This window comes from Protopterus annectens, chromosome 6.part0, assembly GCF_019279795.1.
Source record: "Protopterus annectens isolate FY-2018-M chromosome 6.part0, PAN1.0, whole genome shotgun sequence".
Classification (NCBI taxonomy): Eukaryota; Metazoa; Chordata; order Ceratodontiformes; family Protopteridae; genus Protopterus; species Protopterus annectens.
The window spans coordinates 891,037,252-891,053,379 of NC_056737.1; positions in this window are offsets into that span (position 1 = coordinate 891,037,252).

Here is a 16,128-nt window from a genome sequence, read left to right on the forward strand (position 1 = left end):
CATTGCACACAGAGGAAACTTGCATGAATGCAGGGAGGACTGCTTGCACCTGCCACCCCTAGGCTTTTGAATACTGGCTAAGGCACTTGCTGCCCCATTAGTGCCTTTTTTAGGCAAAGCTCAAAAGTCAAACCCACCTCCGTAAACAGCGCAAAAAAATGAGCGTTATGCTACTCAATGCCAGGAGTTTAAATCTCAAAATGCACGTGCTCGAAGCACTCCTCAGTATGGAGAACGTCGACATCTGTGCAGTAACTGAAACCTGGTTCAAGGCTCCACAAAGCACCCCAGCACTACCAAGCTACAACTCATACCACACATTTCGGCCACAGAACATGGACCAAAACACAAAAGGAGGGGGTGTATCCATATTCATCAAGGATACCTACACCTCCAGGTTAGTGGCTCAGCATCATACCTCCGAGATCATCCATGTGCAATTAACATCAGGCAAATCTGCAATGCAAATTGTGGCCTGCTACAGATCACCCTCCATGACTCAGGACCACCACTCTGCCTTTCTGGAGACACTGGAAAACATGAAGGTCCTACCGAACACCCTGATGTTGGGCGATTTCAATTACTGTACCGTTAACTGGAAAAACTACTCAATTACAAACTCCCAGGTCCAGTGCTTCCTGGTATTTATCAACTCAAATGCCCTGGATCAGCTGGTAAACTCCCCTACCAGAGGTGAAAACATATTGGACCTAGTCATCACCAACATGGGCAACAGGTGTTCCACACCAGAGGTCAACCCTTCACTGGTTAGATCAGACCATAAATTAATCATTCTGGATGTCCACACCACCACCTCCAACCAAGGAAACCACAGTGAAAAACTTTTCTATAGCAAACTTCACCTTACTTAAGACAGAGGTAGTAAGTTTCACAGCTCCCACGCTAAAGGATAACAGTGTCCAAGATGCAGGAACCTTTACAAATGCACTCTATTAGCACCTACAACGATTGTGCCATCCCTAGCAAAACCAAGACTCACTCCCCTAAGAGAAGGAAACCAGTCTGGTGGACCCCTGCCATAAACAGGCTATACAATAGAAGAAGGAAACTAGTTCAGAAAAAAAGCAAATCCCAAGAAGGAAAGACATCCCTGATCAGTATCAGTAAGAAACTAAGTTCCCTCATAAAATCCTCCAAAGCTAACTTCAAAAGAAAAATAGCCAAGGATTCGAAAGGTAACCACAAAGCCTTCTTTAGCTATGTCAAGAATCTAAGTGGCAACTCACAGATATGATCTGAGCTAGTGCAAAATAGCACAAAATATACTGAACCCACTGATATTGCCAACATCCTGGCAGATAGATTCATTGCAAACTTCACCCCACTCTCACCCCCAAAAGGGCCCACAACAATACCAGAAAAGTGTAGTGTCCCAGAAATCACAGACGCACAGGTGAAAACAGCCCTTTCAAAAGCCAAAAGCACAGTGTCAGTGGGGACAGATGGTGTACCAGGCTGTATATTGCATGAACTACAGAATGACCTAACACCCCATCTAAACACACTGTTCAACATCAGCCTCTTCACAGGCTACGTGCCCATAGAATAGCACACAGCAATGGTTATTCCGCTCCAAAAAGGAGGGGCCACAACTGACCTTGGTAACTATCACCCCATAAGCCTGACTAGCCTGGTCTGCAAGGCTATGGAGCGCATCATCATGGAACTCATTAACAAAGACATTGGGAACCTCCAAACACTTGACCTGACCCAGTTCAGCTTTGTTAAGGGCAGATCATGCCTACTAAACCTGGTTGACTTCTTCGAGACAGTCACCAAGGCCATAGATGAGGGGAAGGTAGTTCACACAGCCTACCTTGACCTCATCAAGGCTTTTGACACCATTCCCCACTCGGGAATTATAGAAAAACTCACCAGCCTGAACATAAACCCCTACATCAAGAGATGGGTTGCCAACTGGGTTACAGACAAAACTCACACGGTAAGAATAGTGGACTCCAGATCAGACTATAAACCAGTCACAAGTGGTGTCCCAAAAGGTTCGGTCCTGGGACCCCTACTGTTTGGCATATACTTCGCAGAAGTACAGGCAAACACAGGAGGACTATGGCTAACCAAGTTTGCAGATGACTGCAAACTGGGAGCCATAATTGACTCTCCGGCTGACACGGACATTTTCCAAAAGGGCCTTCCTGAGATGGACACCTGGTGTCAAAGTCATGGTCTCAAGCTAAATGCCAAAAATTGCATAGTCATCCTGTTTGGGAAAAGCAATACAGCCATGAATAGGTGGCAGCCCCCTTAATGCAGAAGAGGTAATAAGAGATCTGGGGACCCAGGTAGATAGTAATCTCTCCTTTGACAATCATATTGCCAAAGTAGTTAGGAAATCCTTCTATGTAGCCCATCTAATTACTAAAGGGTTCGCATCTAGAAATAAAGAGGTTACACTGCCCCTCTACTCGTCACTCATCAGACCCATCATAGAGTACAATGCCCCATTTGGGATGTACCTCACAAGACACTTCCAACAGCTGGAATGACCACAAAAGTACCTCACCAAGAGGATTACTGGCCACAAACATATGTCCTATGCAGCCCGGCTGGAAATACTCCAACTGTACTCAGTGGCATATCACTTACTCAGAGTTGTACTCTGCCTGACTTACAAAGCCATGTCCAACTCAGAATTGATGGACATGCTCCGCCTAAAGAAATCCAAGTCCCTGCGAGCCACTCGCTCTAGTGAGCTAAATCTCACCACAACAATAAATGGAACATGCTGGAGGGATAGATTCCTGTCACAGAGACTCCCCATGTTTTGGAACAAAATTCCTAACTACATTAGGCAGAACCTTTCACTAACACTCTTCAAGAGAAACCTTGACGAGTGGATGGGTAACAGAAAATACACTCCTGGAATAACTTCATTGGCTCTTCTTGACAGAGGCTCAGTTAATTAATCAATGGGGTGACGAAAGCTGACATACTCTGGCTAGGCTTATAAATGTCCTCGGGCAGATAGCCTAGTACCTACCTATGAACCTATGAACCTATATAATAACTGTAAAACTGCAAGAAACCATGTTTAAGGTGGAACAAATTTACCATGCAAAAAGCAATGGTTTAAAATAATGAAAGGATAAAATCTGCCCAGGAGTTTGAGAGACAGAGCTAATTATTTTACTGAAAGGAGACTAGGAAGAAAGAGTAATGGAAAGGTGGACTGGAGAAATTATTGATAGTTAACATGAAGACTGGGTATTTAAGTACACTGGTGGTATCAATGTGTGGACTTAACTATGACGACAGGGAGTTTGGGGAAGATTTTTTCTTTTGAGAACATGGGATATCTTATGAAGAAGGGTGAGAAATTCTGATTATGGTGACTTTAATTCAGTTTTAGTTCCATAGAATAGAAGTGAATATGGCAAGCAGTGTAAGAAAACTCTAATGCATTCTATGTATGAAGCTAGCTAGCAATTGTAAGGAAAGAATTGGAAGGGGAAGGGCAAGGGTTCACATTTAGAAAGGATGATCGCATTTACTCCCGTAGTCTGGACAGAATACTTTTGGGGGAGTAGGGAAACAGGGACAAAAGAGTTATTCCGAGTCCTACTGATGTAAGAAGAGTTAACATGAAATGACCATGTAACATTTTTTCAACAAAAATATTTTTTTTTAAATCTGACAATTTTAAAATTAGCAGTCATATGTACAAAAAGACAGATACATTTAAATATACAGACAAAGCTTGTACAACCAGTATAACAGGAATTTTGTAGGGGAAAATGCTGAAGACTAAAATGAAGAACAGAAGGTTGTTTTACAATGTTAACAGGATAATCAACATCTGTTTTGGTTTGTAACAGGTTTTTCACATACTTGTGATATTGCCTTTCATATTCCAGGTTTCCTAAACAGGTTGCATGATGTCACTACAATACTGAATGTGGTCACTCATATAAGATTAAAAATTCTAAGAAGCACTTAACACAGGAACGTAATGAAATCTATCAACACCAAGTATGAGGCTAAAATAGCTACCCAAGCCTAAGACAATCGCAAGGCATTTTTTAGTTAAGTTTGTAATCTCAAAAGCACATTGCAACAATGCGCTGAGCTGATTGTGAATGATGTTACCTACACTGAGACTGCAGCTATAGCAAGCTTACTGGCTGATAAATTTAACTCTAACTTTATCCCTCCCTTGCCACCATCTGTTTCTTAAGATATACTTGAAACTAACTTGCATCTAGCTATCACACAAGACCATGTCCTAAAAGTATTACCAGCCTCATACGAAAAGCCATGGAAAGACTTATCATGGAATTAATGAATCAATACATAAGGAACATCCAAACACTAGACCTGTCTCAGTTTGGATTTAACAAAGGTGGGTCAAACTTACTCAACCTGGTGGATTTTTTTTTTAAATCATCAAAGCAATAGATGGAGATAAAATGGTACACACTGCATACCTCCACCTGGTTAAAGCTTTTGACACAGTTCCACACTTAGGCATAGTAGAAAAGCTAAATAAATTAGGAATAAACCCCTATGCCACCCGCTTGATTGCTAACTGGCTCATAGACAGGTAACAGATAATCAAACCAGAAGTTACTTCCACAAAGAGACTGATCACCAGTGGAATCTTGCTGGTTTCTGTGCTGGGATTCCTACTGTTTAGCATTTACTTTTCTGAAGTAAAAGCCAACACCCAAGGGCTCTGGTTGACTAAGTTTGCAGATGACTGCAAGGTAGAAGCAGTCATTGAATTTCTAAATGATATAAGAAGGGCTGTCTCAAATAACTGGTGTCAAAATCACTGACTGAAACTAAAGGCCAAAAATTCCTTTACTGCATACCTTGGAAAGACATCTACCCCCAGAGAACTACTACATTGATGATATGCCCCTCAGACTTGAAATAGTCATTTGAGATTTGGGAACATACTGTATGTGGGCAGTCACCTAACTTTTGACCAACATGTGTCTATTGTTGTAAAAAAGTTGATCTATATCACACAGCTTTTAAGCAAAGGGACTGTGTCTAGAGCTAGGGATGTCATTGTCCTGCTTTACACAGACCTCATTAGGCCAGTCATTGAATATAATTCCCCCTATGGCATCTATAAGTTCAGACACATGCAATTTCTGGAATGCCCAAGAGATACCTTACTAAAAGGATATAATGCCTAAACATGTCGTACATGGACCAACTCAAATCCCTGTCACTTTACTCTGTATCCTACAGACTGCTAAGAGGTGACCTGTGTCTGGCATACAAGGCATCCCCTGACCCATTACTGATGGATTTTCTGCACATCAGCAAGTCAAATGGTATCAGAAATAACTAGATTTTGGGAACTAAACCTCTTCTGCAACATCATTAGAACACTTTGGAGTGATAGGCATATCTCGCAGAGGATACTGCTGATGTGAAACAGAATTACCACCCATATAAAAGAAAGTTCATCCACATCCATATTCAAGTGCAACTTAGATCTATGGATGGGAAAGAGAAAATTTACCCCAGGATGGCCCTCGTGTACTAATAAGGGACAGAGGCAGCTCCTAAATGCTTTACCCTGTGCATGGGTCCACTCAAATTATCTATGGTATGATCCCATTTTTTCTCATTAAGGGTAATGTATAATTATCAACCATGGGAAGGGTAAGGCCACTCTAGGATAGTTAGTTTGAGCAAAAAAACGTGAGTAGGCTAGACCTGGAATGGCCCACAATGGCAGCTAGCCTGGCACTTACCTATGAACCTTCACTAAATGGTTATAACCTAAAAGTATGCAGGGAGTTATTACCTGGGAAGGAGGTAGAGAAGTGGATCACGTGTGCGAATTGTAAAGCATCAGGTGACTGTGAGTTGGGGACTCATGATGGATGGAGACCCATTAGATCTATTGGGGACTTATGTCCTAATGGAGGGTGAGGATTTGAATGAGAAGATTACTGGCTGTTTGGATCACACTTGCATTTAGAAGAGGAATATAGATGAAGTTGAGTTTCAGTTACGGTAAGGTGCATGTAGGAGAGCCTTTACCAGTACTGGAAAAATATCATAAGACTCCAGTAGGATTACACGTTGAAATTAAACACTTATCTGAGGTATGGAGGAATGGGACCAATGTAAGAAATGTTTTGGGTAAGAGACATATGATAAGGCATATGTAGGTGGAGCTCTGAAAAAGAGGAGCAAATGTAAGTGAGGACATAAAACTTCAGCTAAACGGACAGCTGATTAAAAGCATTCCACAGACTCATGAAAGAGAAAAAGGTAGGGAAGGGGTTAAAGAACATTAAACAGATAGATTAATGGATATGATAAGCTGACAGAAGATGTTGCAACAGGGAATAGAAGCAGCATAGGACTGGACCTATGAATCTATGAGCATGTGAGCAAAAGACAGAGTGATTAGCTGTAGTGCTGAGGAGCAGAGGAATCTTGAGAAGAGACTATGCGCAGGGAATTCCAGAAAGGATCATCAATCAGTGGGAAAAAGCTGAAGAAATAAGTGATTATAAATAAAAGGTAATTACATGTAGGACTGGTAAAGTAGGACTGGAGTCCAACGATGTTGATGAAGGAGAGTAGCACAGGTGGATGAAGATAATCATAGTAATATTAGTGTTCAAGGATTTACTCATGTGGCCTGACCAAATGTAGTGAATAAGAAAGGCACATGAATTTTATTTACATCTGTGCCAAGGCTATCCCCATAAATAACTGAACCGTAGATGATAAACGTTCAAGTTCCCATGTGACACTGTGTACAGTGACTAAGGCTCTGTCAGGGAAAGAAATGGTAATTCTAAATGCAGTAAAGTAGGTCTGTGGGGTATGGTGCAACAACAGAAATGCACAGGATTCTTGACCCTCTCAGTGTATGAAATGCCTTTAGTTAATAAAACCAAAGCAAGAGAATGGTGCAGACAGAACAATCCAGCATTGCAGCTTTTATGTAACAGGACAGCAATGAGTGTAAAGCTCACTTATTTTCAATTAGAAACTTTATAGGAACTACAAGGGCATACTATGTAAGTAAAGTGCTCTTTTAACCAAAGAAGTGAGTGAAGGAATGGACTTTGTGGGAGATAGCATGAAACTGATGTCTCAGAATTGAAGATCTTAACTTATTAAACCCTAGTAACGCATCCAGGCATGTCTATAGGATCATGCTAGTGACAGAGCTAGGCGCATAATATTGCTTTTTCATATTTGGGTAAAGAAATTCAAAGCAATGCTCCATGCAAGCTATTAAAAGGTTGAATCTTAAAGCTTACATTGTTGTAACACAACTCCATTGATATTTGACCTCTGTCGAGTATAATTAAATAAATATTACATGTTGTTTATATAATATTTGTTTATAATGTAATGATTTTTATATTTATCTAAATATCAGAACAACCAAGCAACACAGAACTACACAGCCTCATATCAAAGCTCACAACTAGGTGAAAAAATGGGATTCCGGCATGTAGCTCGCGAGACATTTGCCTGCGAGCTACATCGCCGAAACCAAGCGGCGTCAGACTGACAACACAATAAATAAATAATTAAATAAATGCATTCCTTGCACGAGAAGGAATGCATTACACAGCCCGTACGGCTGCAGCTGCTCGTCCATAGATTATAGTGGCAGCGGCTGTGCTGTTCAGGCACTTTGCACTACGGCAAAGTGCTGATGCAGCCGCTTGGTTTCGGCGATGTAGCTCGCAGGCAAATGTCTCGCGAGCTACACGCCAGAATCCGAAAAAATGCTTACAGTATATGTGCAGCTTGAGACAGTCATAGATTTGCACTTCAGGGTTGCATCTGATGTGCCTATGGCTCTGAGTTGCCATCATGAACTGGAGTAGAGAAATGAGAAGGGAGATATTAGTGGTGATGTCACATCTGGGCCATGATGTTTACCAGGTGATAAAATATGAGTCCACTTACTCTGGCTGTCCTGTTAAGTCTCTGCTGCCATCTGTGGCAGCTGGAGGCATTCTTCTCCTGCTGTGCCTGTGGTGAATGGCAATATAGATACGCAAGAAAGACAAAGGACTCTTTAGACCAATGAATTTGACTTTTATCTTTGTCGTGGTAATGGAAAGTAGTCTCAATGGAAACCAGTTGGCTAAATGTGAAGCAACATTGTTTCATGACAGTAATGCTTTGTAAATTCAAGTATTACAATGGAGCCATGACTGAGGTTAAGAGATGAAGTCCCAAAGATGGCATGCACATTGACTTTAACAAGAATGGTATTTATTCATTTATTTATTTGAATTTGTTTACCAAGGTTGAGCACTGATCTCAATGAATCAATTTCATCTCAGAATACAAGTAATACATTGAAAACAGAGTATACTGCAATGGATTTATGGTAACGTGGAAGACATTTTAAGACACAGGAATACAACACATTCTATTGTGCATTGACATATGTGCAGTTTCAGCAGTTATAAGAGGAGGAATAAGAGAAACTGGAGAGGTAAAAAGGGTAAAAAGAGAGGAAAGGAGGAAGAGCCAAACAGAAAATGTGAAAATGGTTCTAATGGATGCCTTTGAATAAATCTTGGTTACTAAGTTTGTTAATTTAGGTTGTAAATCGGAAGGCAGGTTATTACTTAGCATTTTATATTATGTGTCCTCTGGGAAGGCATTTATATTTATTTTGATTATTTATGTATATTTTTAAATCTAATCAAAAATTGGATAACAGGTTGTTTCTCTGAGGTGAGACGGAAGGGTTTCTTAAAAGTTTGGGCCCAAGGACAGGGAAACAGTGAGTGCTATTTTTAAATTTGATTGAAGAAGGTTGCAGTAGAAGTCCATTGTAGTCGTAGCTTCTTAATATGTGAGTATCTATGGAAAGAGTTTGATGGCTAATGGCAACAAAAAATGAGACAGTCAGATTGCAGGTGTTTAAAAAGTTGGGAGACAAGCAAAAGATCAGCTGTCTGTAGAACGGGAAGCCACTTGGTGTTCCTCTCTAGGGTATTGGCAGATAAATATACATGCTTTGTTTGAGGAAGAGCAAACCTGTCTGGTGGACAACTGCCATTAACAGGCTTTACAATAAGAGGAAGAAATTGCTGTCTAAGAGTAACAGGGAGTGAGCCGCAAATTGGAAACACTTCCTCCCCAACTCAAACAAGGAAATAAGACTCCTTGTGAAGTCCTCCAAAGCTATGAATCCAAATTAGCTTCCTCAACTAAGGACAACCATAAGGCATTCTTTAGTTACATCCATAACCTAAAAGGAAAGGCACAGATTTGTGCTGAACTGGTAGTTAATGATACCACATATATACCAAGCCTGTGGACATTGCTAACTTGTTAGCCAGCAGGTTCTGTGAAACCGTCACAACCCCTTACCAGCCACACTTACCCAAAGACATCCCTGCCACCTGACTTCTACCCTGTATCTCTAAAGAGCAGGTTGTGAATGCCCTCTCTAAGGTCAAAAACACAGCATCCATTGGACCTGATAACATCTCAAGCTGCTTCCTACATGGGCTCAAACAAGAATTAGCAATGCCATTTAGTACTCTTTTCAGTCATAGTCTAACCACTGGCTTTGAACCAGCTGAATGGAAAAAGGCCACCATTATCCCCTTGAACAAAGGTGGTGCTTCCACTGACCCCAGGAGCTGTAGACCAATTAGCCTGACTAGCCTTATCTACAAGGCCATGGAGATAATCCTCATGGACCTTAACAAAGAGATCGGTAACCTCCAAACACTTGACCCTACTCTATTTGGATTTGTCAAAGGGAGATCATGCCTGTCAAACCTGGATGAGTGGAAATCTGTGCACACAGCCTACTAGACTTTGCCATGGCTTTTGACACTAGCCCCTACTCAGGTATAACTGACACTCATTCATCTAGGTATCAACCCATATATCATTAGATAGGTCACTAACTAGCTCACTGATAGAACACATATAGTCAAAATAGTGGAATCCCCCTCCAACAGCAGACCTGTAACCAGTGTATTTCCACAGGGATCAGTCCTGGGACCTCTACTGTTTGGAATCTATTTCTCCAAAGTACAAGATAAAACTAAATGTCTGTGGCTGATGAAGTTTGCTGATGACTGCAAACTGGGAGCAGTCATAGAATCTCCAAATGATGTCAACATCCTACAAGAGGTCTTACACAAATAAATGACTGGTGCCAAAGTCATGGCCTTAAACTCAATGCAAAAAAATGTATCATCATCCCTTTCAGTAAGAGTGATGTTCCTGCTAACTACTACATCAATAACAACACCCTAAGTACACACTTAGTGAAGACAGACCTGGGCACACAGGTTGACAGCAACTTTACATTTGATCACCATGTCTCCACAGGGGTAAGAAGGGCATTCTGTATTGTTCATCTCATAAGTAAGGGCATTGCCTCCAGAAAAAAGAAGTTATAACTTCCCTGTACTCTTCACTCATTAGGCCAATAATTGAGTACAATGCCCCTTTTGGTATGCACCTTTCCAAGCACCTGACACAATTGGAGAGACCACAAAGGCTCCTCACAAGGAAAATTCAAAGTCTCCAGCATCTGTTCTATGGGAACCATTTGAAATCACTGTCATTTGATTTTTTTCATATAGGCTACTCAGAGGCAATCTCTGCCTAGCATATAAGGCAATCTTTGACACTGCTTTATTGGAAATCGTGCATATTCATAAGTCAAATGGTACACTGGTTACTCGCTCTAATGGCCTTAACCTGGTATGTAACATTAATAGAACCTGCTGGAGGGACAGGTTTGTCTCCCAGAGGTTACCACACCTTTGGAACAGATTCCTGCTTCATGTCAAGCAGAGCACCTCATTGGCCCTCTTTAAACGCAATCTGGATGATTGGATGGTGCAGAGTAGTGTGTGTCTGTTGTATCTTTAAGGAGCATTTCCAAAGACAGCACATGCATATAAATAGCAAGCACATGCTAGCTTCAGTGCCATTTTGAGAGTGCAGCCAGAGACTGAGCATGTATTAGTGTAATAGCTACTTTGTTTATAGGTTTATCTAAGTTAAAGTTATTAAGCCTCAAGCCTGATGTGTTTGTACATAATAAAGCTGCTTGAACAGAACCCATGAATGCTTGTCTGCTTTACCCTGACTGGATGAGCGACATCGTGTCAGAACTGGGATTCCAGAGACTGCTTTTCAGAGCTCCGAGGTGCAGAGTTAACAGTGAAGGTGAACTAAGTGAAACGAGTATATAAAAGGGCCAGAAATGAACTAAAGGTAATGAAAACTTGCACAAATAATTTATTTTATAAAAAAAGATAAAACAGAGGATTAGAAGGGCACAAACCACATTATTAAATGTTGTTTGTCTTTTTGGCTTTTCCCAGTTAGGGGTCGCCACAGTGGAACTCCGGTCCACTAATGATTGGCAGTTGATTTTTATGGTGCCGAGTTGCCAGCCTGACACCAAACCTTCAGCAAAGGCACGCTCATTCACGCATGTCTTTCGGAAGCCACTCGACCATGGGGAGGACATGCAGACTCCACACAGAAGGCACTCCAGCTGAGAATCGAACAGGAGAACCTCTTGCTGTGAGGCAACAATGCTACCACTGTACCACCGTGGCTTGCAAAAGCCACATTATTAAATAAGTGAGAGGAAAAATGTTTATTAATTAAACAGAATGTTCAAAATTAAGATATTTGATAAAATGATTTTCAGAAAAGCACATAAGGGGTTCAGAATTACCTCGAAATTGCAAAATGAGCAAGTTTACGGTAAAATGGGCATGTTTAGACTAAAGCAAGCATGAGAAAAGTATAATGGGCATGAAAAGAGATTAAACAACCAAAACAAATATAATAAAGGACAAAAAGGGCACATTAAGAATAAATTAAGCAAGGCGACTGCATGTTTTTTGGCAAAGTACTTTATTTTGGCATAACTACTATTTTGCTTTGTATTTAGGGCATGACTAAAGTCATTCAAAGTATCTCAAAGTGTGTAAAAGTGCTTACAGTGTGTGCTTATTACTGTGCATTAATTCTGAAGAGTTTATTTGTGTGCAAAGTGCGATTATTTTATAAAGTGCAGTCAAAATACAGCCATTTCAAAAAGTGTACTGTTTATTTGCAAAGTGCAATTACTTCAAAATGTTTTTTATTCTATGCTTCTTCTGCCCAGTTTGTTTACACAGTGCAGTTATTTTGAAATGTTTCCTACACTAAGAGATGACTTCTTACAGTACAGCAATTTCAAGAGTATTCTTGTGCCCGAAAGGGGTTCAGGCGCCTAGGCAGCGAGACATTTCCCTGTGGTACATTTAACTGGGGACACATGGCTGAAGTGACATTCAGCTGCAGAGAACTATGGCTGTTTGCAAATTCCCTGTGGGCAAAGAGAAGCATACGCTGCCATGCCCGCAACTTCAGTAACCAAATGCACAGGAGGAAAACAATGTCCATGGTCCCCAACAGAACATGAGACAGCAGGCAATATGGCAGGCATCAGCAGCAGGCTGGCCAGAGGGCATGTCAGTGGCAGTAAAAATGCAATGCACAATGGGCAGTGCCTTTTTAATTGGAGTGTGTGGACCACTGCCCCCTTTGCAGTGACTAGGGAACATTAACTAAAACACATACTGGAGCATAAATGTGACTACAGTATCTTGCAGGATTTCCTCCATGCTGTAGCACAGTTCTACATATTGTAGTTACATAAGTATGTACTGTACACTGAGCACAACACTCATTACTTCTTCTGCCACCATTCATTTGGTTATTAAAGCTGTGAGCATGGCAGGGTGTGCTTCTCTTCGCCCACAGGAAATTTGCAAACAGCCATATTTCTCTGCAGCTGAATGCCACTTCAGCCATGTGTCCCCAGTCAAATGTACCACAGGAACATGTGTCACTGTCTAGGTGCCTGAACCCGCCCGAAAGACTTATTTTGCAAAGTTCAGTTATTCAGAGGCTTGTTGTGATATTGGGGATAGTTACAAATACTGGCATAAATTTCTGGCATATGTATATGTGTGTGTTTTTATGCATACTTGCAAAAGCCTTCACTGGTATGTGTTAATATGGCAGATGGAGTTCGTAAAACCATCACCACTTGTAATTGATCAGAATATTTCAGAGAATCGGAGAATATTTGAGCAAGAGTACAATATTTTTATAAAAGCAGCTTATTCTGGCACAGATGCATGCACTAGGGCATTTATTTTGCTAAACCTAGCTGAGTCAGAGGTTATTGAAAGAGAGCATTTATTTGTGTATGCACCAGTAGTATATGAGGGAGAAGGTGAAAACCATCATATTGTTGTACAGGCTGAATCAAGGGAAAACCCTGATAGTTTTAAACAGAAATTCAAGGAAGTATGTAACACACAGACAAATGTTACATTAGAGAGGCATTTGTTTTACACAAGAGATCAAAAACCAGGGGAAACATTTGCAGCTTATATTACAGACATGTGAAACAGAGCTAAAATGTGCAGGTTTGGTGACTAAAATGATGAGTTAATAAAAGACAGGCTTGGGTGTGGTATTAATAGTACTGCAGTGAGAAAGATTTTGCTTTGTGACAGTGATTTAATGCTGAGCAAAGCTATTGAGATTTGTCAAATCCATGAAGTTACAGAAAGACACACAAGTATGCTAGCAAGTGATGAGCTTGGTTTCAGCAGGTTCCAGAGCAAATGTAGACAGCATGCAACACATGACTAGCAGAAGCAGGCCTAAGCACATAGCAGCTGCCACCCCTGCAGGCTCCGAAGGTAAAAACCGTAGTTTTCCAGCAAGTTCTAAGAAAAGGACATGCTCAGTGCAGTACAAGGGTGAGTCAGCAAAACCCAAATCCAGCTTTATTGTTAACTGTCACAATTGTGGTGCCAATCGTGAATCTAAAAGAGAAAAACGCTTAGCATTTGGTTAACAAAGCCACAAGTGTATAAAATGGAACCATTTTCAAACATTTTGCAAATCAAGTAAACCTCACACAGTTATAAAGATAGGTCACTTAAAAAAGCAAGTTGATCACATAGAGAGCTGCAATTCTACTTTCTACATCGATGGTGTGTCAGTAATTGGTGAAAAGGTTGATGCAGGGAATTTGTTGGGAAAGAATGAAGTGTTTTGTACTGTCCAGATCAATGATAAATCCACTGAGCTCAAAGAAGACCCTGGTTCAAAGTGTAATGTTATGTCAGCAGACACTTTTGCTAAGGTGAGAGCTGGTGAACAACTTAATTTGGTCAGTTGTACAAAACTTGTTGCTTATGGAGGTGAAGAAATTCAAACCAAAGGCTCAATAGTGCTTTCATGTTAGTTGGTTAGGAACTGCTACAACTTACTATTCTATGTAGTCTAAAGACCTGTGCAGTCATTATTGGGTCTCAGAGACAGTTTGAGAATGAATCTGCTTTCTATTACCAAAGAAGTTCTTCATATAAGTACATCTCCCAGTTACAGTTTTACTGAAGCTATTTTCTCAGAGTATGCTGATGTTTTCGATGACAAGTTGGGCAAACTTCCAGTTGTGTATTCTATGAAGTTAGAGCCAGAAGTCAGGCCAGTGGTCAGACTGGCAAGAAAAGTTCCAGTAGGTATGCAGAATAAAATCAAAGCTCAGTTGGATAAAATGGTGCAGCAAGGTGTAATTTGTCCAGTTACATAACCAACTGAATGGGTGTCATCCATGGTAGCAGCCCACTAAAAAGGCTTAGATGAAATCAGAATATGTATTGACCCAAGAAATTTGAACAAAGCATTAAAGAGACCACATCATCCTATGCATACCGTCAAGGAATTAACAGCCCTAATAAAATTGCCACTGTTTTTTCTGTCTTAGATGCAAAAAGTTTATTTTGGAAGTGATGCTTGATCGCAGATCTTCACTACTGAATACTTTCAGTATCCCATTTTGAAGATATAGATTCCTCAGGATGCCATTTGGAATAAATTCTGCAAGTGAAGTATTTCAGCGTGCAATAGAGCAACTTTTTTCAGGTTATCCTTGTGCCATAATAGTAGATGATTTATTGGTTAGAGGCAATGGTGAAGTAGAGCATGACAGAAACCTTAAAAAAGTTCTAGACAGAGCACATGAAGTGAACTTAAAGCTCAATCCTCTGAAGTGGAAATTCAGACTACCACAAGTTACATATGTAGGTAATTTATTTACTAGTACTGGCTTGCGACCAGACCCATCCAAGCAAGTAGCCATTTTTGAGATGTCACCATCAGATAATGTTCAAGCTCTACAACGTTTTCTTGGTATGGTCAACTATTTAGGCATGTTTATACCAGACTTTGGTCAGTTGACAGCACCTTTGAGTGAGCTAATGTGCAAAAATATTACATGGTTTTGGCTGGAACAGCACCAGAGAGCATTTGAAGACCTTAAGCAGAAAATTGTCACCCCCCCCCACCTACATTAAGATACTCCCCCGGATTCATGATGCTCGGCGCAAGGCTGGTGTAAGGCCTGCGCCGGCCGTGCAGTGTATAAATGGTGTAGTAGCACCATATGCATATTAATGAATGTGCGCTGCTACCACATCCACGTGCATAGGACACGTGCGCAAGTGCATGGGGCATTACTAAGCTGCGCCCGGAGGTGTGTCAATGTCGGCTGGCGATGAGCAACCTAAACTGCTGAATATTATAGCCTGCCTGCAATAGTAATCGCACCTATCAGTGTCCGTGGATAATGAAACATATGCAAAGCATGCAAGACAGTTCCCGGCCACACAAAATGGAGAACCAAACAGAAATGCATGCAACACAATATGAGTTTCCGTCCATGGAACAAATGATATTTAAAATCGTGTGTCCGTAATGTACTGCACTGTCAGTAGTTATACCCAGTGGAAGTGAAGCGCATCATGTCAGCGCGCCGCCAATACACATGTCTAGCCCCATGGGCATGGTCACCAGCAGTCCCACAGTGGTAGTGATAGTACACAGCTGGGCAGTTGTGGCTATATAACAACCGTAAAGAAACCTGACAGTCCGAATTGTATACCAAACACACACAAACATATGTATATTAAAATGTGCTATACACATGAACAGGAACGTAACTGTCACATACACATAGGATGCCATATGCGGAACCGGGATATCCAAAAGCAGAACCCATGCATGCAAATGCAATAT